Source organism: Heptranchias perlo, chromosome 22 (genome assembly GCF_035084215.1).
Source record: "Heptranchias perlo isolate sHepPer1 chromosome 22, sHepPer1.hap1, whole genome shotgun sequence".
Classification (NCBI taxonomy): Eukaryota; Metazoa; Chordata; class Chondrichthyes; order Hexanchiformes; family Hexanchidae; genus Heptranchias; species Heptranchias perlo.
The window spans coordinates 23,548,072-23,572,293 of record NC_090346.1 but is presented as its reverse complement, the minus strand read 5'-3'; the positions used below and the strand labels follow the sequence as shown (position 1 = coordinate 23,572,293).

The 24,222-nt window shown below is 49.4% G+C and overlaps 2 long non-coding RNA genes across 2 annotated transcripts in view; one reads left to right on the top strand and one right to left on the bottom strand.

Annotated features, from left to right (window-relative positions):
• Positions 1 to 1,349: 1,349 nt before the first annotated feature.
• LOC137340597 (uncharacterized) lies at positions 1,350 to 23,218 on the bottom strand. Its single transcript, XR_010966831.1, has 3 exons — positions 23,130 to 23,218; positions 10,139 to 10,296; positions 1,350 to 3,579 (listed from the first exon to the last, which is right to left on the bottom strand). It is a non-coding gene; the product is annotated as an uncharacterized lncRNA (long non-coding RNA).
• LOC137340596 (uncharacterized) overlaps positions 23,001 to 24,222 on the top strand; it is a 38,539-nt gene continuing 37,317 nt past the window's right edge. The window contains exon 1 of the long non-coding RNA XR_010966830.1: positions 23,001 to 23,106. This is a non-coding gene — a long non-coding RNA (uncharacterized lncRNA). The remainder of the gene's footprint in view (positions 23,107 to 24,222) is intronic.

The following is a 24,222-nucleotide window of genomic DNA, read 5'->3' as shown; positions in this document are numbered from 1 at the left end:
TTCTGAGAAATTCAGCACCACAGTGACCTTCACAGCCACAGGCAATGCTGTCCTTGCCCTGCTCTGAGGCTGCAGTTGTGGCCACACCAGTTGACAGATCTCGGTCACGGCTTCCTTGGTGAACCTCAGGCGTCGGATGCAATCCTCCTCGGTCATGTTGAGGTTAGAGAATTGATCCCAGAATGCCTTCATTGGGTAGGGCCTCCTGCTCAGTGCCTTGCGCCTCAGTGTCCTCTGTCTCCTCGCAGCTTGACCTGCTCTGCGTGGCCTCTCTGCATGCTCCCAGTCGTGTTTAATGCCCAGCAGGAGCCCTAGCAGACCGCCCATGGTTGGCAGGAATGTTGTTCAAACACGGTTGTAACTTTCCGACCCGTAAGGCAGTACCCGCCAAAGCACTTTCAAAAGTAGTCTAGGAACTTTCAGTAAGAATAGGGTGCTTCAAAAAACACTTCCTACGCCTCCAGCAGCCAGAAGCACAATAACCCAGCAACTAACCTGCAACACCTGCATGGCCTTTAAATACCGCTGGTGGGGGGTCCTTCAGGCACTGTAAAACACATTCAGATGGTCAGGGTTAATTCTGTGCGTTGAGTTGAGCGTTACGGTCCAAAATGGTGTCTATCACTTTAAATCAGTGTTGCACACTGATTGCACGCATTTTCTCCCTACTTTACATGCTTCCAGCATTCGATATTTGCACATGCGCTAACTCCTATACCAAGATGGCATGTAGCGCCGAAACAATGGGCACTACATGGCCCAATTTAGCGCCCCAGGTCTCTGCTCCTGGGCTAAGTTTTGGCCTAAGTAAGTTGGAACGATGGTTATTTACTGTCTTGTGGATTCTGCATTTCTGCTTTTCCATCTGCTTCCTATGCCAGTGTTGGTTAGAGCACACAATAGCAATGGAATTCCCTTTTTAAGATTGTTTGTGAAAAGTTTTGAAAAAGATTTACTTATATAAAGAATGCAAAATAATTTTAAAAAACATAAAGGGCTGATAAACAAATGCAAAATATAAGCCTTTAAAAGGGTAAATGTGGTATAATTTATGAAAAACACAGGAACTATTCCAAAGAGTGAGAAGCATTTTGACTAAGATCACACCACGCATGTTTCTACAGTTAATGAAGTAATTTCAGAAGTTAACAACAACTTGCATTTATATAGCACCTTTAACATAGTAAAAATGTCCCGAGGCGCTTCACAGGGGCATTTTCAGACAAAATTTGACACCAAGCCATGTAAAGTGATATTAGGACAGGTGACCAAAAGCTTGGTTAAAGAGGTTGACAAACTGGATTCTTTTACCCTCAGTCTGGTTCAGCAAACACTGAGTCGAATACATCTTTAAAGTTCAACACAATTTTATTAGCTGCAGAGGACTTAGTCTACAGTATCGATTTCAACTCTTGACAGAGTCTTGTCGATTCTCATAGAGCAAGCGAGGTTACATACAGAAGTTCATACAGTTATACAATTTCAGAGAAGGGAGGGACATGATTAACAAGGGGTTAACACCAATCATAAGCGGAGCCTGGGCAGGCCATGCTAAGTGACATAATGGCAGGCCACTCACAGGTAGTACACGTACGTGCTTACGCCGAGGTTTCAACAGGGAAAGGGAGGCATCCTTATCTTCTAGCTTGGAATGTTTTTTGGCCTTGTCCAGCATAGTACTGCTATTCATTACACAGCTGCATAGAGACCCCCACACCAGACCCCAACTTTATCAGGTCTCCTCCCCTGACGAACACAAAGCAGGCTTTACGCATAAAGAACTGATCATGCAGACAGGTGGCCGAAGAGAGGCCCCTTGTGCTAATTCTAGCTAGCAAGCAGGCTACTAATTAACCCTTGCTTAACCGCACTGTTACTTTGCCATGGAGGTATTTCACTATTCTACTGGAAGCTTACCACGTAGGCATTCTCATCCCCCCTTTTATCATTCCATGATAACCAATCTCTGCTCATGCAGCGGTTCTGCCTGGGCAGAGCCTCATACTCGGATTCGGTTCATTGCTACCTTACAGAAAATTTTGATGCTAACAACAATTATGGCGAAAATGAGTATTACTGCAATCAGGATAACCAATCCATGCATTAAATACAATCCCCATGAGCTATGGAAAAGCCAATCTAGCCAACCTTCCCCCAATGTTTGTTGTAATTTTTTCACTTCCTTCCGTATGTGCTCAGCCAAATTAGTTATGTTTTCTGAGCTATCTGGTATATAAGTGCAGCACTCTGATCCAATCAGTGCACACGTTCCCCCTTTTTCGGCCAACAGGTAGTCTAGAGCCATGCGATTTTGCAAGGCCACTGTCCGAATGGCTCTCATTTCGGCACTAATGACTTGCAGTGCATCTGCTGTTTCATTAGCTACCTGTTCTAAGACGGAAGCCATAAGCCGAATTTCCTTGATTGTCCTGCCCACCCCATATCCAGGGAACAAAATAGCGAAGTATCGCTTCGTCTCTGTGATTGCCCTTTTGGACCGGTAATGATGATGATCTGCTAGGGAGGGCAAGTGATGGATGTATGGTACCACATATCCCAAATAGCAGGACCCAGCCCAATTCTTGGGTAACCATGGATATGCCTTGTTGCCGCATATAAAATACGTGCCATTATAAGCGCCACGGTTCTCCTCAGCTTGGTCAATTACAACCACCATGGTTAAATCGCCCCTTGATCCATTCTTATTCGATATAGTGAGGTAATTTGGCACAAAGATACTACCCCCTGGTGTCTGGGTCATATTTATATTACGTGTACACTCACTATATCCCATTGGGATTCCCTTGGAATCATTACGTTGCACACATAGTTTTCCCTGTGGTGTCCCAACTCCTACGGTATTAGTTAAGGCAAGGAACGGGGGCTGCAGGTATCAACCTGCAATTATATGCAGGTTGATACCATCCCTTGAAACTGTCAGGACTGTATCCACCATGACGTAACATATCCTTTGGTTGTTTGACATGTTCGTTCGTGGAATTTAGGTTATATTGCCAGGAAAGAGATTCACTCAAATTAAGAGGTATTGGTGTCAAAGGTATGCCTCCCTTGGAATGAATAGGGATATGGGAGCACACCCAGCAGGAGGACATGTTTAGGCGTTTGGCATAGAGATAAGACATGCAGAGGAAGGTATTCACATACAGTCCCCTGGACACCCGACCCACAGAGCGCCTGACCCTTTCTTTGGAACATGAATTTAGGGCTGGGGATTCACTTTCGTTCCTGCGACAGACAAAATCAAATTTACATTCAGTCCAGTGACATGGTAGGCCACTATTCGTTTTCCATCGTTCTCCCAATACCAGTGTCCGGTGGGGCTGCCGCAGGAGCCCGGTATAGTCGCCCGTCCGGGTGACGTTCCATCTTCCGAATCCGTCTGGGTCGTTATCGTTGCATTGCAGTACGTCTCCTTGGCATAGGTGGTGTATGCGTTTAGGCCGGTTCCATTGACATGTTCTCTGTTTGGTCTCTCCCAGGGTCAGCCAGAGTACGAGATAGGAGAACCACAGCAAGGCTTTCATGGCTGGTCATGACACACCTGTATAGGGAGGATTTCTTGAAAGAAAAGAGAAGTTAGCATTTTAAATTTGAGACGTGGGACTGATAGTTTTACAGTGGTGGAGGTGAACCCAAGCACTCTTTCCCTCCACTTTCACAGTGGTAGGGGTGGTGAGTAAGACCTGATAGGGCCCCTCCCAACGAGGTTCCAGTCCTTTCCTTGTTCAATTCTTGATTAACACGTACGGCTATAGGTGGAAGTTCCCCATAGGCAGCTCGTACCCGAGAGTGAAGGCTTCTCAATGCCTTAGTCAATGACAAAATATAATTAGTCATTTCTGTCGTCATGTGGTAAAAGTGGACGGTTTTTGGAACCTTTTGGTTCCACGGGGTCTTGAGGGGTCTACAATATATAATTTCAGCAGGGCTTAACCGCACTGCCCCAGCCGGGGTAGTACATATCTGAAACAAGGCTACGGGAAGAAGTTTGAGCCAAGTAGTACCAGTCTCTGCCTGCAGTTTAGCCAGTTTATTTTTCAAAGTCTGGTTAGCACGCTCAACCAACCCAGCGGCCTGTGGCCTGTAGGCACAATGTAGCTGTTGTTTGCTGCCCATCTTGGTGCAGAATTCCTTATTCACCTGACCCACAAAGTGAGGGCCGTTATCTGAACTCAATTGATTTGGAATTCCGTATCTAGGCATGATCTCTTTCATCAGAACTTTTACAACCGTAGAGGCTTTGTTATCCGTTGTCGGATAGGCCTCTATCCATTTACTAAATACATCAACAATAACTAGAACATATTTATAACCCTGACATCTTTCCAACTCAATGTAGTCCATTTGGAGGGTCTCAAAGGGACCTTCAGGTAAAGGGGTTTTCCCCCATTCGCAAGACACTGCCTTCCCAGGGTTGTGTTGTTGACAAACAAGACGACTTCTAATGCCCTAAGCTAAGGCTTGCAACCTAGGGTGCCACCAAGTGGCCAGCAGTGTGTCACTACCAGCTTTGGCACCACAATGAGTTGCAAAGTGTACACATTCAATAACCCATAATGCTAATTCATCTGACATACAAGTCTGCCCCGCAGGGGTAACCCACAATTTAGATACACAGTCATAAGTACAACCAAGTTGTTTCCACAATTGTTTATTACAGTCAGGAGCGTCCTCCTGCAATTTAATGACGTCTCGGATGGTTGGCATTGGTTTTTCAGAGGGAGACTTGCTCTGAATTGAGCTTTTAGTCTGACTCATCATTCTAGGGACAACCACTCTCTGTGTCTGGGACGCTTCCTTAGTTTCCTGATCAGCATATCTATTCCCTATATCTACTGAGGTCTGTCCTGTCATGTGGGCGGAGCATTTTATAACTGAGATCTGTTTTGGTAGCATAAGGGCTTGTAACAAATCTGAGACTAATTTCTGATGGGAAATCTGCGTGCCTGCAGAAGTCAGAAACCCTCTGTTTTTCCATAACTGTCCGAAATCGTGAACTACTCCGAAAGCGTATCTTGAATCTGTATACACATTAACCCTTTGGTCTTTCCCTAAAATGCAGGCTCTTATTAATGCAAACAGTTCCGCTTGTTGGGCAGAATATGGAACCTCAAAAGCAGCAGATTCGAGAGTTTTATCGTCCTGATTCACTATTCCATAATCCCGAAAGTTTCTCCCCAAAGGAACCAATAGAGGCACTCCCATCTACATACATGGTTATGTCCAGATCCTTTATTGGGACATCAGACAGATCGTCTCTGACAGAAGTGTCTTCCTTAATTAACGATAAACAATCGTGTCCTGGGTCAGTCTGTTCAAGGGGTGGTTCTGTGAGAAAACATGCTGGGTTGATGGTAGTACAATGTTTAAATCGCAGCTTAGGATTATTCAGCAGATATATCTCATACTTATTTTGTCGAGCCATGGTACGATGTTGAGTCTGTAGCTGGCCCAATAGTGCAGCTACCGAGTGTGAACTGTATACTGTAATGTCCTGTTGTAAAGTCAGATTGGCAGCCGACTGTAGGCTATTGTAAATGGCCGTTAAAATCTGAGTACAAACTGGATGTCCTAGTGCTACTGGATCTAACTTCGAAGAGTAGTACGCCACCGGTCTATGCTTGTCGCCATGTTTTTGAGTCAAAACAGCAGTTGAGCAATCAGTGAGGATAGTACAGTACAACTGGAAAGGTCTGTCATACAGGGGTCTCCCCAATGCGGGTGCTTGTGACAAAGCTTCTTTTAATCTCTCAAATGCCCCCAGTGCGTCGGAATCTAGTTGAAATTCGCCCTCTTTGCTGGTATATGGCGTTAATAATTTAGTGCCCAAGGCAATGTTAGGGATCCACTGTCTGCAATAGTTTACCATTCCCATCCACTGCCGGACCTCCCTTGCAGTGTGAGGTACAGGGAACTGACAGATTGGTTCAATCCTGCTTTTTTCTAGGCTCCGCTCGGTTGCTGAGAGCATGACGCCAAGAAACTTAATCCTCTGTTGGGCTACCCGTACCTTTGATTGAGATACTATATACCCTAGCGAGGATAAGTGGTTTAGCAGTTGGGCAGTGTCTTTTCGGTTACTCTGTTCATCAGGGCTGGCTATCAACAGATCGTCCACATACTGAACTAGCGCAGACCCTTGTTTTAATGTCAATGTCTGTAATTGCTCCTATAAGTAACTAGAGAACAACGTTGGGGAGTTAACGAAGCCTTGCGGCAGTCGGGTCCAAGTATATTGCTGTCCCCCGTAAGTAAAGGCAAAAAGGTACTGGCTTGATGGGTCTAGCGGCAAGGCGAAAAAGGCGTGTTGGAGATCGACTACTGCAAAGATTTTGGCTTTTGCCGGAACTTGGGCCAGAATGTGAGCTGGATTCGGCACTAAGAATGCAGCGGCTGTACAATAGCATTGATTGATCGTAAATCCTGTATTAATCTGTACTGGTTTGGCTTGCCTGGCTTCGGAACTGCCAGTATGGGCGTGTTACACGGGGACTGACATTTGATCAAGATCCCTTGCTTTAACAACCCATTGATCAGTTTGTCAATGCTTGGTATCGCCTGTTGCTTTAGTGAATATTGTCGAATAGAGGGTAGTACAACATTTTCCTGCAGGGCAATATGAATAGGAGTCATTTTAACGCATCCTACCTGTGTGGGATCCTCTGCCCACACTTGAGTATTCTGGTTTTTCATTGCCCGCATGATGGCGCAATTGTGCCCTGTTAACCCTTGGTGTCTGGTAAAACAGAATAGTCCGACTGCATGACAGGGTCTGTTTCTGTCGGTTATCTGGATCAGCTTGTTCGACTGTTTGTTTTACCATGGATCCTAAATCTCTCGCATGGTATGGGTAATTCACTTCCCGGGTGATATGTGGGCTCCCTTTATTTCAAAGTATCCTGGGTCCCATCCCATTGTCTTTGCAGCACCCCGGCTGATGTAACCTGTAATAGGTGCTTCCTTCCACAACTCCGAGGGGATCTCAACATACTCTGCTCTCCCTTGCGGCCCTGTAACCATAGCTCGGCGGATAACCTCCCATTCTGTTCCTACATAGCTTCGGTAAAAGTCCTCCAATTCCTTATTTCTCCCGCTCCTATCATAGGCCACGGTTACATGAAGGGAAACTTCATTTTTGAAGTCTAGAGACCACCATTGTGGGGTGATGGAAACGTAACACTGCATTTTGGGGGCCCATGGTTTCACAGTCAGTCCTTCGTCCCCACACTCAATGCTCAGGCGGAATGCACATAGCAAGTCTCTAGCCATGAGGTTACAGTCTAATCCACTTGTAATTACAAACTGGTGTTTTACAGACTCATTTCCAAATTGTACTTCCACTGGTTCAGATATCGGGTATTGGTTCACTTGTCCCTGAAAACCGGACAGACTCTGTTTATCCCCGGACTCAGGGAGATTGAGCTCCGATCGGACAGATGACATGGTTGCTCCGGTGTCTACCAAGAATGTATGTGGGGTTCCTTCAATCATTAATGACAGAACGGGCTCCTGTTCTGACTGGATCCCGTTTACCACAAGGTTAGCTAGTCAATACTGGGGGAAGGGATTATTTTGGGAAAAGTCCGTATATCTTCCTCGTCCTCGATTCCCTTGCCAACCTCCTCTTCGCTGCCCTTGCATATGGCCCCCTCTTCCTTGTCTACGGGAGGGACATTCCTTACTCTAGTGGCCTTGCTGACCACAATTGAAACAGGCATCTGACCCTGTTTGTCTCCCTCCTCTTCTCCCTTCAAAATTATGTCTCGGGGGAACGTAGGGTGGGCCATAATTAGGGGCGGTTGGTCCGTTAGGATGTGTAACATACCCATACCCTTCTCTGTCAACCCATCCTGGGACACAGTACAGAGGTTGCATCTGATATCCTGTATTGTCTGGGATGTATTTCGGCTCTTCCTTTTTCACCACATACTCAGTTTTAACTTTAACCTGGGTTGGACTCTGCTGGTATTTATTATCCTTCCAATAGTATTTCACTGCCCTTGCCATCTGACTGGGGCTATTATCCGACCAATCCATATTGTTAGTTCTAATTGTCTCAGCTAACTGAGCCGGCAGGCAGTTCAGTAGCATAGCACAGTATTGTGGTGAGTTTCTTCCCTCATGGTACGCTGTGTCTCCTGATTGATTCTGGTATACTTCAGAGAATCTTTCCAAATATTTGTCTGCCCCCTCGCCCTTTTTAGGTTTGGTATCTAAGATCTTAGTTAGGTCAATTGGTTTCTGTAGAGTGGCGCTAAGGGCAGTAAGAAGAAGCCGCTGGCGCTCGGCATCCTGTCCCTGCTGGGCTACCAGTGCAGCATGATCCGGGACATTCAAATGGACTAGGAATTGGGCATGTTCAGTAGGGGATAAAACTTGCCGTATTAGTGACCATAAGTCCCTTGATTCTGCATTATAGACAGAAATAGTAGTCCGAAGGAAGTCTACAAATGAGGTAGGTGATTTTTTTCTATCCGGCATCCCATTTAGAATGGCCATTATTTCGTTGGGTTTCCATGGACAGTACACATCTATCATTCGGGGGTTGCCGGCTGCGTTAGCTGGATCAAAAGTGGGGTTAGGCATCTGCCTCATTGGTAACTGACGAGGGGTCGGTTCATACCTAGTTAATGTCTCAGTGCTATGTTCTGAGTCTAGTGATATCAAGTCCTCTCCTGACTCTCCACTATCTGCGTCTCTAAGTTCCTGACTCTCCAGTCTCTGATTTTTCTGCTTCCTGAGACTAAGTAGGCTGGCTGGGGGTTCAAGTGTTGGAGCCAATAGTCCCTTAGTTTTACTTCTGGTATGGGAGGATACTGGGGAAACAATTTGAGGCATTGTTGCAGGGGTTTGAACAACCGGTCCCGGAGCTGCCGAGGGATAGATATTAACGTACGCGGGTGGGGCAGTAGGACCCTGGGGAACCACATGGGACCTACAATTCCACTCATCCAAATCATCATCGTCTCCCTCAGCCAAAGCAAAGCCAACCATTGGACTACGTAATCCACTTTTATCAATTGCTTTGGGCTCGCCCGAGGTCTTTTCAGACCCCTGTTTAGAGCGCTTCTCATGAGCACATTCTCCTTTTAGGACCTCTACGGACTTAACTACCCCTCCTTCAGTGAGTCCTATCCCTAACTTCACTGCGTTATCCTGCCAACTTGCTAATAAGAAGCCTCTTTTAGTTCTTGACAGTACTGTCTCCATAAAGCAATTAGGTCTTTGGCTGTGGTACCATTGTTATTTTTCCAAATTAATTCCTGAACCTTTTTGACGGCATCTAGGTTTTTAGTTCCTCCCAATGGCCATTGACCATTCCCCAGTTTTTTATTCAGTCCCCCTGACAATTGTCTAAATTGTTTTGCCTTGTCTGGATATTTTTCACACAAAGTCTGTAAGGCACTACCTGGTTCTGCAGTGATATCCAGACAATTACCCATTTTATTTCCCGTTCTTCTTTACTCTTAGTCAACTAGTCAACACAACCGTATTCGAAAAGAATTTGAGGATGGTCCTGACTTCTTGTGCTTCACAATCCTAAGTGCCTTTGTGCCTCTACGCCCACTTCAGGGTCCTGACCTTCGCGTGGGGAATCTCCCCTCCTAACAACCGGTCTAAGGCTGCACGTTTGAGACAGGCACTTTCTTCTGTAGTCGATCAGCACAAGCAATCAGTTCCTGTTTTACTCAATCACCAGGGATTCGAAGTTCCTGTTTATACCCAATCACCAGGGACTCGAACCCTGACTCTCAGTGATATTTTGATCACTGACCTACTCGAAGTTCCTGTTTATACCCAATCACCAGGGACTCGAACCCTGACTCTCAGTGATATTTTGATCACTGACCTACTCGAAGTTCCTGTTTATACCCAATCACCAGGGACTCGAACCCTGACTCTCAGTGATATTTTGATCACTGACCTACCGCTTACAAGTTACTCCCTTAGTACATGTACTGACCCTCAGTGATATTTGATCACTGACTTATTTCTGTGTATTCGCCAGACTGACCTGAATCTCGTAAGGACGCCACATGAGTGTTAGAGATTGGACGATTCGTCGTCAGACTTAACAGATTTAGGAAAGCCGAAGTAGTAAAAAGGTTTTACTCACATCGGGCGCGCTCTCTCCTTCCTCCGTGTCCAAGACAATCCGCCTCTTACGCCGCGAACTCTCGGTGATTGACCGTTGAGATCCCACTTCTCACACCAAATGACAAACTGGATTCTTTTACCCTCAGTCTGGTTCAGTAAACACTGAGTCGAATACACCTTTAAAGTTCAACACAATTTTATTAGCTGCAGAGGACTTAGTCTACAGTATCGATTTCAACTCTTGACAGAGTCTTGTCGATTCTCATAGAGCAAGCGAGGTTACATACAGAAGTTCATACAGTTATACAATTTCAGAGAAGGGAGGGACATGATTAACAAGGGGTTAACACCAATCATAAGTGGAGCCTGGGCAGGCCATGCTAAGTGACATAATGGCAGGCCACTCACAGGTAGTACACGTACGTGCTTACGCCGAGGTTTCAACAGGGAAAGGGAGGCATCCTTATCTTCTAGCTTGGAATGTTTTTCGGCCTTGCCCAGCATAATACTGCTATTCATTACACAGCTGCATAGAGACCCCCACACAAGACCCCAACTTTATCAGGTCTCCTCCCCTGACGAACACAAAGCAGGCTTTACGCACAAAGATCTGATCATGCAGACAGGTGGCCGAAGAGAGGCCCCTTGTGCTAATTCTAGCTAGCAAGCAGGCTACTAATTAACCCTTGCTTAACCGCACTGTTACTTTGCCATGGAGGTATTTCACTATTCTACTGGAAGCTTACCACGTAGGCATTCTCAAGGTAGGTTTTAAGGAACAACTTAACGGAGGAGAGAGAAGTAGAGAAGCACATATAAATACTGTGGCTACAAGAGCAGGTCAGAGGCTGGGTATTCTGCGGCGAGTGACTCACCTCCTGACTCCCCAAAGCCTTTCCACCATCTACAAGGCACAAGTCAGGAGTGTGATGGAATACTCTCCACTTGCCTGGATGAATGCAGCTCCAACAACACTCAAGAAGCTCGACACCATCCAGGACAAAGCAGCCCGCTTGATTGGCACCCCATCCACCACCCTAAACATTCACTCCCTTCACCACCGGCGCACATTGGCTACAGTGTGTACCATCCACAGGATGCGCTGCAGCAACTCGCCAAGGCTTCTTCGACAGCACCTCCCAAACCCTCTACCACCTAGAAGGACAAGAGCAGCAGGTACATGGGAACTACACCACCTGCACGTTCCCCTCCAAGTCACACACCATTCCGACTTGGAAATATATCGCCGTTCCTTCATCGTCGCTGGGTCAAAATCCTGGAACTCCCTTCCTAACAGCACTGTGGGAGGACCTTCACCACACGGACTGCAGCGATTCAAGAAGGCGGCTCACCAACACCTTCTCAAGGGCAATTAGGGATGGGCAATAAATGCCGGCCTCGCCAGCAAGCCCACATCCCATGAACGAATAAAAAAAAAACATAGATTTAGGGAGGGAATTCAAGAGCTTAGGGCCCAGGCAACCAAAGGCACGGCCACCAATGGTGGAGCAATGAAAATCGGGGATGCACAAGAGGCCAGATTTGGAGGAACGCAGAGATCTTGGAGGGTTGTAGGGCAGGGGGAGGTTACAGGGATAAGGAGGGGCGATGCCATGGAGAGATTTGAACACAAGAATGAGAATTTTAACATCGAGGTGTTACCAGAATGGCAACGACACTAAGGAAGTGGCTGTTAAAACTTCTTAGAAAGCTTCAGATGTTTCACTTATTCCCATGCGTAAAGAATCAACCACCTTTTAGGACATTGTTCGTCCTTCTGATTCTAGTGTGAACTTTCCAGGGCGGTCGCCAAAAAAAGTTGCAAAACCCGAGTGCTGAAATCAAACCTGAGAAGTTACCATGTCCTGCTTCTCTCATTAGTCGCAGCTCACCCATCGTCACATCTGCTTAGAGATATTCTCAAAGGTCAAGGAACCTCCTAATCATTTAGACTTATAGATAATTATGAGTGTAATGGTTTTCATTATGGTTCTAGTGTTAGCATAATCCATCTTTCCTGCATTTCCCCGGGTGAGTGCTATGGATTTTCTTTATCACTTTATTACGTGACGTAGTTGCTGTTAACCAGAGTCATTCTTGGAGATGTTTGTTGGGGCAGTGTTATGGTATTTTACTTGCATAATGGTAACTGAACACTAGAGGGGTCCCTCTTGGGAACAAGCATACTGCAGCAATTACACTCCTGGATCTCCTCTTATATTGTTTGGTTTATCTAAAGGGAATGTTCCAAAGAGTCTGAAATAAAAGCAGCCATTACACTACCACACCAACTTAAGTGTTTATCGGAAATAACAAGAATCTCTGTTTTTTTGTTATTTTGAAACAGCAACTCCAAAGGAATTGTGCACACTTGTGACTTCAAAACCTGTACTAGTATGTGACATGTCCACCTTCCACCGATCTCCAGTTGATTCTACTAGGTGTATTAAAAATGCAACATTGCTGCATTTCCAAATGTCACAGTTTGTATTTTATATGATTATACTTCAGCATATGCATGACTTTTCTTTTTGTACTGTGAACATTTGAATTATACCTATGCAAAAGAAAAATAATTTCAGCCATCCATTATTTATTAAGCACTGTAACATATCTTATGTGTTCCACTACTCAAGCAAAGAATGCTGCTCATTTTAAAAAATCTATTTCATACAGACCACACTTCCTGATTGTATTTCAATTACCACAGCACACTGTCTGGGAACCTTACAATGTAATGTTATCCTACTGCTGACTCATCTAATAGTGCGTAATTGTTTTCCAATGTAATCATACATTTTCTGATTTCGTGATGGATGGATTTTACCGTAACCCAATTATTGATATATTTCTGTGCCTTTGCCAAAGGAACTTGGAGTTCAGTTTGAACCCAAATCGCCTGCCGCAATGTCCTCTGATAATTTAAAAGAATCTGAGTAATCTTTGATAATTAAATTAATGTTTGAGCGGAGTCCATCTGGAGCTTCAGCGGCTGTGTTGTCATCGCTACTTGACCCTGGGGCTGTCAACTCTCAGAACATCAGGGTTAAAGAATCAGCAGGAGAGATGGAGAACACATTACCAATATGAAAAGAGATGCCATTGGCAACAGGAATCGCCTCATGCAACTGGAAGATGTCACTGTCAATGTACTGAAAGATATTCATTAAAGAATTGAAGACCTCAACAATGAGGATCCTAATATGAATCAAACTGGAATCATAGAAGCATAGAATTTAACAGCACAAAAGGAGGTTATTCAGCCCATCGTGCCTGCGCTGGCTGTTTGAAAGAGCTATCGAATGAGTCCCACTCCCCTGCTCTTTCCCCATAGCCCTGCAAATTTCTCCCCTTCAAGAATCCAATTCCCTTTTGAAAGTTAATACTGAATCTGCTTCCACCATCCTTTCAGGCAGTGTATTCCAGATCATTACAAGTTGTTGCGTAAAAAAATGTTTCCTCATGTCGCCTCTGGCTCTTTTGCCAATTACCTTAAATCTGTTTCCCTGGTTACCAACCCTTCTGCCACTGGAAACAGTTTCTCTTTTTTCACTCTGTCAAAAAGCTTCTTAATTTTGAACACCTCTATCAAATCTCCCCTTAACCTTCTCTGCTCGAATGAGAGCAATCCCAGCTTCTCCTGTCTCTCCACGTAACTGAAGTCCCTCATCCCTGGTCCCATTTTAGTAAATCTCCCCTGTATCCTCTCCAAAGCCTTGACATCCTTCCTAAAGTGTGGTGCTCAGAATTGAACACAATACTCCAGCTGAGGTGTGGAGAGTGCGCGTGGCACCTCTCCCAGTACCTCAGCAATGTTCTGGTGCCCCTCGACGACTCTCCTTTTGACAGGTGGCCCCCTGGGTTCAGCATCTGGGTCCGGCTGAGCAGAGCCTGGAGAAGAGTGCTCCCACCGACGCGGACCCTCCGCGGCTGACCCTGCCACCAGGGTCTGCTCATGCTCACGTGTGCGCGGTGACTCACCATGTGCAATCCCAATTAACTGAGGGGGGGACCCACCGAGGTGTGTGAATCTGCGCTGGTGGATGCAAGGCTCATGTGTGACGATGCACCCTCAAACACCTCACAACCCCATCTCCACTGACAGCACTGCGCTCCCGCACCAATCCTCACAGCCACCCAACTATCATCCTCACAGTGCAAGCACGTACCCACCGTCCCTGTCCCCACTCGACCACTACCACACACCCCAATGCCCATACAATGGGATGGCCATGTGGCACACGCATCCTCCCATCCATCTGCCACACGCTCAACCCACTCACACCAAGGTTTAGTATAACTTCCTTGCTCTTGTACTCTATGGGTCCGATTTTACCAGGGGTGCGGGTTGGCAGCGGGTGGTCAGTCGGGCTCGAGGAAAACGCGCCGTCCAAATTGAGTGCGTTGCGCGCGCGATCGCGGGATGATTGATGTAATTAGCCGGCAGTTACGGGTTCCGCGCTTCTCAGCTGCGTGCCGGCGGCCTGCGCATGCGCATTGACGTCTGAACGATGGTGGTGCTCTATTTAAAGGGGCAGTCCACCAAAGCCCCTCCAGCCACAAACTATACTCCATGAAGGATGGAGGAGCACAGGGGTAAGGCTGCTCCCCGTTTCACGGACCACGCCCTCCAGGTGCTGCTGGACGGGGTCCGCATGAGGAGGGAGACGCTGTTCCCCACGGATGGAAGGAGGTGCCCTGCCAGCGCCACCAAGAGGGCATGGGAGGAGGTGGCCGCTGAGGTCACAAGCAGGGGCAACACCATCCGCACTTGGATTCAGTGCCGCAAGAGATTCAATGACCTCACCAGGTCCGGGAAAGTGAGTACTCTAACGCACTCTGCGTCACTCCGTCTTCCACATTACCTCAAACACCTCACAACCCCATCTCCACTGACAGCACTGCGCTCCCGCACCAATCCTCACAGCCACCCAACTATCATCCTCACAGTGCCAGCACGTACCCACCGTCCCTGTCCCCACTCGACCACTACCACACACCCCAATGCCCATACAATGGGATGGCCATGTGGCACACGCATCCTCCCATCCATCTGGCACACGCTCAACCCACTCACACCAATGCTTGAAGCGTCTCACATTGTAATCATCACTCAATAACGTTTTTGTGTTTTGCCCTCACAGGAGAAGAGGGCCAGGAACGCACGCGATAGGGCACGCACCGGAGGGGGCCCGCCACACGAGGTGGCCCTGACAGACGCCGAGGTCGAGGCACTGGAGATCAGCCGCACGCTGCATTGCCTGTCGGTGGCGGATGGCGAGTCTGTTTCTGGCGAAACGGCCGGTAAGGGAAAGCTGGCACTCATGACTCATGAGCGCGAATGATCTTAGCATCACATGGCATATACCGCACCGCCACATTTGGTCACATGCCTGATATTTCCCTCTGTTCTCTTGCAGGACCGTCTGCGATCGACATTTCGGTTGAGGGCGATTCCTCAGAGGACATGCCCGTCTCTGAGGGTGCATCGTCACACATGAGCCTTGCATCCACCAGCGCAGATTCACACACCTCGGTGGGTCCCCCCCTCAGTTAATTGGGATTGCACATGGTGAGTCACCGCGCACACGTGAGCATGAGCAGACCCTGGTGGCAGGGTCAGCCGCGGAGGGTCCGCGTCGGTGGGAGCACTCTTCTCCAGGCTCTGCTCAGCCGGACCCAGATGCTGAACCCAGGGGGCCACCTGTCAAAAGGAGAGTCGTCGAGGGGCACCAGAACATTGCTGAGGTACTGGGAGAGGTGCCACGCGCACTCTCCACAATCGCACGGAGGATGGAGGAGTCCAACTCCTGCATGAGGGGAATGGTGGCACAGGTGCAGGAGGGTATCGCCGAGATAGTGTCGCAGGGACGTGAAGGCATCTCTGAGATAGTGTCGTGGGTTGGTGTGGGAACGTCTGCGGTGGAGGACAGGCTAGCCTCCCTCGAGCGTCACGCACAGCTCACCAATGAGTCCATCCAGGCCCTCACAACGGCTGTTCGGATTCAGGGTGAGCAACATTCTGCCACCATCAACAGGTTGACAGATACATTGGAGGTGGCCTTGCAAGGTCTCACCCACGTCATCCAAACTGCCGTCCAGCAGGGTGGAAGGGGTGATGTGGGCCTTGGCCATGAGAGGGAAGATGGTGAACGGGGAAATGGAAGTGTGGACGCTACTCAAGGCGCCCCCACGTCTCACCCGTTGCCCCCCTCTCAACCAGTGCCTGCAATAGTCCATCCTCTCCAGGTGGCCGAGTCTGCCCCTGCACAGATGCAGGAGGAGCAGTCTGTGGAGGTGCCCTCACGGGCATTGAAACCCAGGGGGCGTCGGCCCAAAGCATCTACCAGGTCAGGGCACGAACAGGAGCAACCTGCCACCACCTCTGCTGGAGCCACAGGGGTAGCACCACGTAGGGGTACCCGGAAACGAAAGCCTAAAGTTCCGTGAGCACACAGGGATTGCACCAGGGTGTTTGTCTATTTGTTTTTTTTTAAATTTCCACTCTTTGAATGTCACCACAAAATAAACTCACTTTTTCTCACCAATGCAGCCACCTCTTGTCCATAATTCTGCGGCTTGTGCAATATGTCCCTTCCGTGTGCCTCATCATGACGACGACCACCCCGTCCCACCCATTGGACATAATACAGTGGGTGCAGGTGTACAGGCACCACTCTTCTGTGGAGGGAGCCTGTATGGACCCTCGTCTGTGCACGTTATGACATGTGAACGCCTCACACAGTGTGATGTTAGGAGAACCGTTGGCATATGAGTGCCTCCCTGGCTTGACGAGCACGCAGGTGAGCTGGTGTTCGGCGCATGGGTCGTTCCTCCTCCTCTCCCTCTTCCTCCTCCTCCTCTTCCTCCTCCTCCTCCTCCTCATTGTCGTCCTCAATGTGGGTGGCGGGTGTGCATGGGGCCTCCTCCAGCGGCACCCCTCTCTGTAGTGCCATGTTATGCAGGGCACAGCAGACAACTATAATTCGTCCCACTCGGAGTGGCGTGTATTGGAGCGCTCCCCCGGAACGATCAAGGCACCTGAAGCGCATCTTGAGCAGCCCTATAGCCTGCTCAATTGTAGACCTGGTAGCAACGTGGCTGTCATTATACCGACGCTGCGGCTCGGTAATGGGGTTCCTCAGAGGTGTCATAAGCCACGTGTGCAGGGGATATCCCTTGTCGCCGAGGAGCCAGCCGTTGCCGGCGTTGGGTGCGTGTAAGAGGGGCGGGACGGTGGACTCCCTGAGGACGAAGGCATCGTGGCAGCTGCCAGGGTATCTGGCGCACACGTGTAGGAATCTCTGGCGGTGGTCACAAATGAGCTGGGCGTTCATGGAGTGATACCCTTTCCTGTTGATAAACAGCCCTGGCTCATGTGGAGGTGCCCGTATTGCTATGTGGGTGCAATCGATTACACCCTGCACCCGTGGGAAGCCAGCCACAGCATGGAATCCAACCACCCTCTCCGTCTGGCTGCGCTCATCCATGGCGAAGTTGATGTAGGTCGAGGCCCTGCGGAACAACCCATCGGTGACCTGCCTTATGCACTTGTGTGCAGACAACTGACAGACCCCGGTGATGTCCCCCGTGGCACCCTGGAAGGATCCGGAGGCGAAGAAGTTGATGGCAGTGGTGACTTTGACGGTGACGGGTAAGAAGATGCTGCTTGGTCCATCCGGGAGCAGCTCGTCATTGAGGAGGCGGCAGATGTCGGCGACTACCTGGCGAGTGACTCTGAGCCTCCGTATGCACTGCTGCTCAGAGAGGTCCATGAAGCTGAGCCTCGGTCTGTAGACCCTGTGCGGAGGGTAGTGCCTCCTGCGACGCATCTCTCTCTGCGGATGCCCTCCATCCTGCTGTGCAGGTGGATGTGCCACAGCACCGTGTTGTGGGGATGCACGTCTCTGAGGCGGACGGCGTGGACTGCGAGGCTGCTGAGGCTGGTCATGCTGTTCGTCCTCCGAGGATGTCAACGCAGCACCCATCTGGCAGGTGTAGGTTTGCGGGGTTGTGCACGCTAGAAAAGTGTGTCCTCGCACAGGGGTTGCACTTCCACGCCGGTGAATCTTCTTGCTTGGAGGAGGGTGGTGGAGGGCAGGCGTTGCCCAATGTTACGGAGTGTCCTCCTGCGTTGGTAAAGGCTCTCCCCCCCCACCTGTGGAATGCACCTTGGCAGCTGCCACAGGCTGCTGGCTGCAACACATCCATTGAGAGTGTGAGTGTTTCCCCCAGTATGGGAAACAGTCTCATTTCACTGTAAAAACCCACACCTGTTAAATAAACAGCTCAATCAGGTCATTTAATGACCTGAAATACCTAGATAAATACACTCAAGTGGAACCCCGCTGGCTTTAATTGCCTGCGGGATTCCCACCAGCGGGGGCTACGCACGCACCCCCGCACGTCAGCGCGGAACCCGGAAGTGGGCGAGATCGAGGCGCGATCCGGTCCCGCTCCTCGAAATCGGGATTTTAGAGGCCCCCCCGCTGAGAACGCACCCGGGACCGGGTGCTAAAATTGGGCCCTATGCCTCTATTTATAAAGCCAAAGATGCTTTTTTAACAGCCTTATCAACTTGCCCTGGCCCTTCAAATATTTCTGTACATAAACCCCCAGGTCTCTCTGTTCCTGCACCTCCTTCAAAATTGCACCATTTAGTTTATATTACCTCTCCATGTCTAGGTATGCCATGGTTTGGATCACCATTCTTTTGGTGCTTAGAGCAGGTGACCGGGTTCTCCCATTTTCTTTCTCCCCTAATCATCCCACATAAACTAGAAATTACCTGGGCCCGATATTAGGAGGGAGGCGGGTTAGCACCGGGGGGTCGACTGGGCGCTTTTTAAAAAATTATTTGTTCACGGGATGTGGGCGTCGCTGGCAAGGCCGGCATTTATTGCCCATCCCTAATTGCCCTCGAGAAGGTGGTGGTGAGCCGCCTTCTTGAACCGCTGCAGTCCGTGTGGTGACGGTTCTCCCACAGTGCTGTTAGGAAGGGAGTTCCAGGATTTTGACCCAGCGACAATGAAGGAACAGTGATATATTTCCAAGTCGGGATGGTGTGTGACTTGGAGGGGAACGTGCAGGTGGTGTTGTTCCCATGCGCCTGCTGCCCTTGTCCTTCTAGGTGGTAGAGGTCGCGGGTTTGGGAGGTGCTGTCGAAGAAGCCTTGGCGAGTTGCTGCAGTGCATCCTGTGGATGGTGCACACTGCAGCCACAGTGCGCCGGTGGTGAAGGGAGTGAATGTTTAGGGTGGTGGATGGGGTGCCAATCAAGCGGGCTGCTTTATCTTGGATGGTGTCGAGCTTCTTGAGTGTTGTTGGAGCTGCACTCATCCAGGCAAGTGGAGAGTATTCCATCACACTCCTGACTTGTGCCTTGTAGATGGTGGAAAGGCTTTGGGGAGTCAGGAGGTGAGTCACTCGCCGCAGAATACCCAGCCTCTGACCTGCTCTCGTAGCCACAGTATTTATATGGCTGGTCCAGTTAAGTTTCTGGTCAATGGTGACCCCCAGGATGTTGATGGTGGGGGATTCGGCGATGGTAATGCCGTTGAATGTCAAGGGGAGGTGGTTAGACTCTCTCTTGTTGGAGATGGTCATTGCCTGGCACTTATCTGGCGCGAATGTTACTTGCCACTTATGAGCCCAAGCCTGGATGTTGTCCAGGTCTTGCTGCATGCAGGCTCGGACTGCTTCATTATCTGAGGGGTTGCGAATGGAACTGAACACTGTGCAGTCATCAGCGAACATCCCCATTTCTGACCTTATGATGGAGGGAAGGTCATTGATGAAGCAGCTGAAGATGGTTGGGCCTAGGACACTGCCCTGAGGAACTCCTGCAGCAATGTCCTGGGGCTGAGATGATTGGCCTCCAACAACCACTACCATCTTCCTTTGTGCTAGGTATGACTCCAGCCACTGGAGAGTTTTCCCCCTGATTCCCATTGACTTCAATTTTACTAGGGCTCCTTGGTGCCACACTCGGTCAAATGCTGCCTTGATGTCAAGGGCAGTCACTCTCACCTCACCTCTGGAATTCAGCTCTTTTGTCCATGTTTGGACCAAGGCTGTAATGAGGTCTGGAGCCGAGTGGTCCTGGCGGAACCCAAACTGAGCATCGGTGAGCAGGTTATTGGTGAGTAAGTGCCGCTTGATAGCACTGTCGACGACACCTTCCATCACTTTGCTGATGATTGAGAGTAGACTGATGGGGCGGTAATTGGCCGGATTGGATTTGTCCTGCTTTTTGTGGACAGGACATACCTGGGCAATTTTCCACATTGTCGGGTGGATGCCAGTGTTGTAGCTGTACTGGAACAGCTTGGCTAGAGGCGCAGCTAGTTCTGGAGCACAAGTCTTCAGCACTACAGCTGGGATGTTGTCGGGGCCCATAGCCTTTGCTGTATCCAGTGCACTCAGCCGTTTCTTGATATCACGTGGAGTGAATCGAATTGGCCGAAGACTGGCTTCCGTGATGGTGGGGATATCGGGAGGAGGCTGAGATGGATTATCCACTCGGCACTTCTGGCTGAAGATGGTTGCAAATGCTTCAGCCTTGTCTTTTGCACTCACGTGCTGGACTCCGCCATCATTGAGAATGGGGATATTTACAGAGCCTCCTCCTCCCGTTAGTTGGGTAATGCGCCCAGTGAAATCGGTGGGTTTGGCACAGGGCAACCAACCTGCCACTATCTGTGCTGCAGCCACAAGGCATGCATCATATGTGCGTAAGTAAATTGAAGCCACTTACCTTGGCTTCCGGGTTTTGCGCTGGAAAGCTGCGCAGCGGGCGGACTGCGCACCCACATCATAGGCTGTCAGCTGGAGGAGCCCTATTTAAAGGGGCAGTCCTCCACTGACTGATGCTGCAGAAAATCGGCAAAATTTCAGCATGGAGCAGCCCAACGGGAAGGCTGCTCCCAGGTTTAATGACACCTCACTCCAGGTCTTACTGGATGGGGTGAGGAGGAGGAGGAGGAGGAGGGAGATCTTCCACCCAACGGACGGGAGGATGTGGGCCTGCCTCTGCCACCATGAAGGCCTGACTCGAGGTGGCAGAGGAGATCACCTGCACCACCAACATATCGCCCACCTGCATACGGTGCAGGAAGCGCTTCAATCACCTAGGTAGGTCAGCCGAAGTGAGTACACTTACTCATTCCCCTACACTCCGTCTGCCACATCACCACCCCCACCCCACATCTCCTTCTGCACAGCCAACACTACTCTATCACATCACTCCTCACACCCACTCAAAGCTCATCCTCTTCTTACCTGCACTTACTCACCTCGCCAGTACTCATCCCACCACTCCCACTCAACCCAATCCTCATACAATCTCATGGCTCTATCTCATATTCACCCTCTGATGCATCTCTTTCACGGTCAGCCTCACTCAACCTGCCACTACCTGTGCTGCAGCCACAGGGCATGCATCACATATGTGCAGTAGGAAGCGTAAGGCAAACGTGGCGTGAGCGTGAAGGGGATGCACAAGGGTGTTTGAGGGTTTGTCATGGTTTTTACTTATATTTGATTTCTGATCAACTCACATTGCATATTATATTGTCAGCACTACTGCCACGTCTTGGCCATTCTTGACTGGCTTGTGCAATAATGCCCTTTCATGAGGTTCTCCATGAACACCCTTGATGCCACCCATTGGGTCACCCTACAGTGGGTGTATGTGTATTTGCACGACTACTTTGTGCAGGTGCCTGTTGCACAGCACTGTGTTGTGTAGCTCCACGTGGCAGAGGTGGATGGCATGCCTGGCGAGGCTGGTGATGTTGCTCGTCCTCCAATGGAGTAATGAATGCAGCAATGGAACCCCCCACCATCCTGACGGTGTGAGTGTGAGGGGGTCCACAAAGTAGGTAACTGTGTTTGGACAGCAGAGTTTAGGGAATGATTTAATAATTTGGAGTGTGGAGACAACGGTGCGGCAGGCAAAACTTTGTCTGGGTTGACAGAGTGCCCTGCTGCAATGAATGAGGGTTTACCCCGCACCTGTTAAATGGACCTTTGCAGCTGCCACTGGCTGCTGGCTGCAACACGTCTGTTTAAACAGGGAGTCTGGGTAGTCCAAAATCCGAATCCTCCTAAACGACCTCAAGTACCCAGATAATGATCTTAAGTGGGATCCCGCCGGCTTTGATTGCCGGTGGGAGTCCCGCATGCGGGGGCTGCGCGCGCACCGATTCGTGTCATTGGGGATCCCGGAAGTGGGCGGGTTGGAGCCGGGCTCTGGACCCGCTCCAGGAATCCTCAATTTTAGGAGCCCCCCCACCATGAACGCACCCGCTCGGCCATCCGAAAATTGACCCCCTCTGTGTGTATGGACAAATGATTACAAAGGAAGGGCAAAATTCATAGGAACCCATTAACAATTTCAGGAAGGACTTCCTAATTATCACAGCTATTTTGAGACTTGTCAGACTAATATATTGTAAAGCTATTGTATACTTATGCTTTAAGGTTCACAAGAAGGATATAACATCACATTTATTACATTCAATGTGGGAAATTTTTTGTCCATATCTAAACAGACTTAATTTGAAAATGGATTTCAATGAAGGCTTGATTTCCAGTGATGTATCCCTATGTGAGTGTACTTGAGGGACAGATTGTGATGGAGAGGCGATATGTTTCATAAAACTCTGCCAGTAGTCATTTTACTGCGGTAGTTTTTTTTAATGGAAGTATTCTGTTTTAATATACATCCAATAAGAAAATAAATTATATTTCCATGCTGTTCCAGGGATATATTTGTCCTATGTAACTAGTGCTTGTGTGCTCATGATAGCTCAGGAGATAAAGAAGGATGACACATGAAACAGGCGTTAGGCCCTTTGCATATGCAAATAAGGGGTCTAACGCCAGTTGGAGGCCCCACTGCAAAATTGGTATGCCCTGAGGCAGCCGGCACCAGCACTGGCTGCACGCTGTAAAACCAAACCTTGGGACCGCCTGCAAAAGAAGGGTAAGATTTTAACATTTACTTACCTGAATGTGGAGGTGGGAGGTGCAGAAGTGCTCCTCGCGACTTCACGTTTAAAGAACACGGGCCACCCGTTGCCCCATCGATCCCAGATCTCCCGACCCCCCCCGGCCTCCAATCCCACTACTTGGCCTCCAATCTCCCAACCCCCCAGTCTCCGATCTCCCAACCCCCCTGCCTCCGATCTCCCGATCCACCAGGCTCCGATCTCCCAAACCCCCGGCCTCCGATCTCCCGATCCCCCAGCCTCCGATCACCCAACCCCCCTGCCTCCGATCTCCCGATCCACCAGGCTCCGATCTCCCAAACCCCCGGCCTCCGATCTCCCGATCCCCAGCCTCCGATCACCTGACCCCCCGGCCTCCGATCCCACTCCCCGGCCTCTGATCTCCCGACCCCCCGGCCTCTGATCTCCCGATCCCTGGCCTCCGATCCCACTCCCCAGCCTCCGATCTCCCGACCCTCCTGGCTTCCAATCTCCCGATCCCCGGCCTCCGATCCCACTTCCCGGCCTCCACTGTCTCTGATTTGTCACACTGCTTGTCCGACATCCAGTACTGGATGAGCAAAACTTTCCTCCAACTAAATATTAGGAAGGCCGAAGCCACTGACTTTGGTCCCCACCACAAACTCCACTCCCTAGCCTCTGACTCCATCCCTTTCCCTGGCCACTGTCTGAGGCTGAACCAGATCGTTCACAACCTTGGCGTTTTATTTGACCCTGAGATGAGCTTCCATCCACATATTCGCTCCATCACCGACACCGCTTACTTCCACCTCCATAACATCAGCCGTCTCCATCCATCCCCCTGCCTCAGTTCATCTGCTGCTGAAACCCTCATTCATACCTTTGTTACCTCGACTATTCCAATGCTCTCCTGGCCGGCCTCCCATCTTCCATGCTCCATAAACTTGAGCTCATCCAAAACTCTGCTGCCCGTATCCTAACTCGCACCAAGTTCGGTTCATCCATCACCCGTGTTCGCTGACCTGCCTTGGTTCCCGGTCCGGGAACGCCTTAATTTTAAAATTCTCATCCTTATTTTCAAATCCCTCCATGGTCTCACCTCTCCCCATCTCTGTAACCAACTCCAGCCC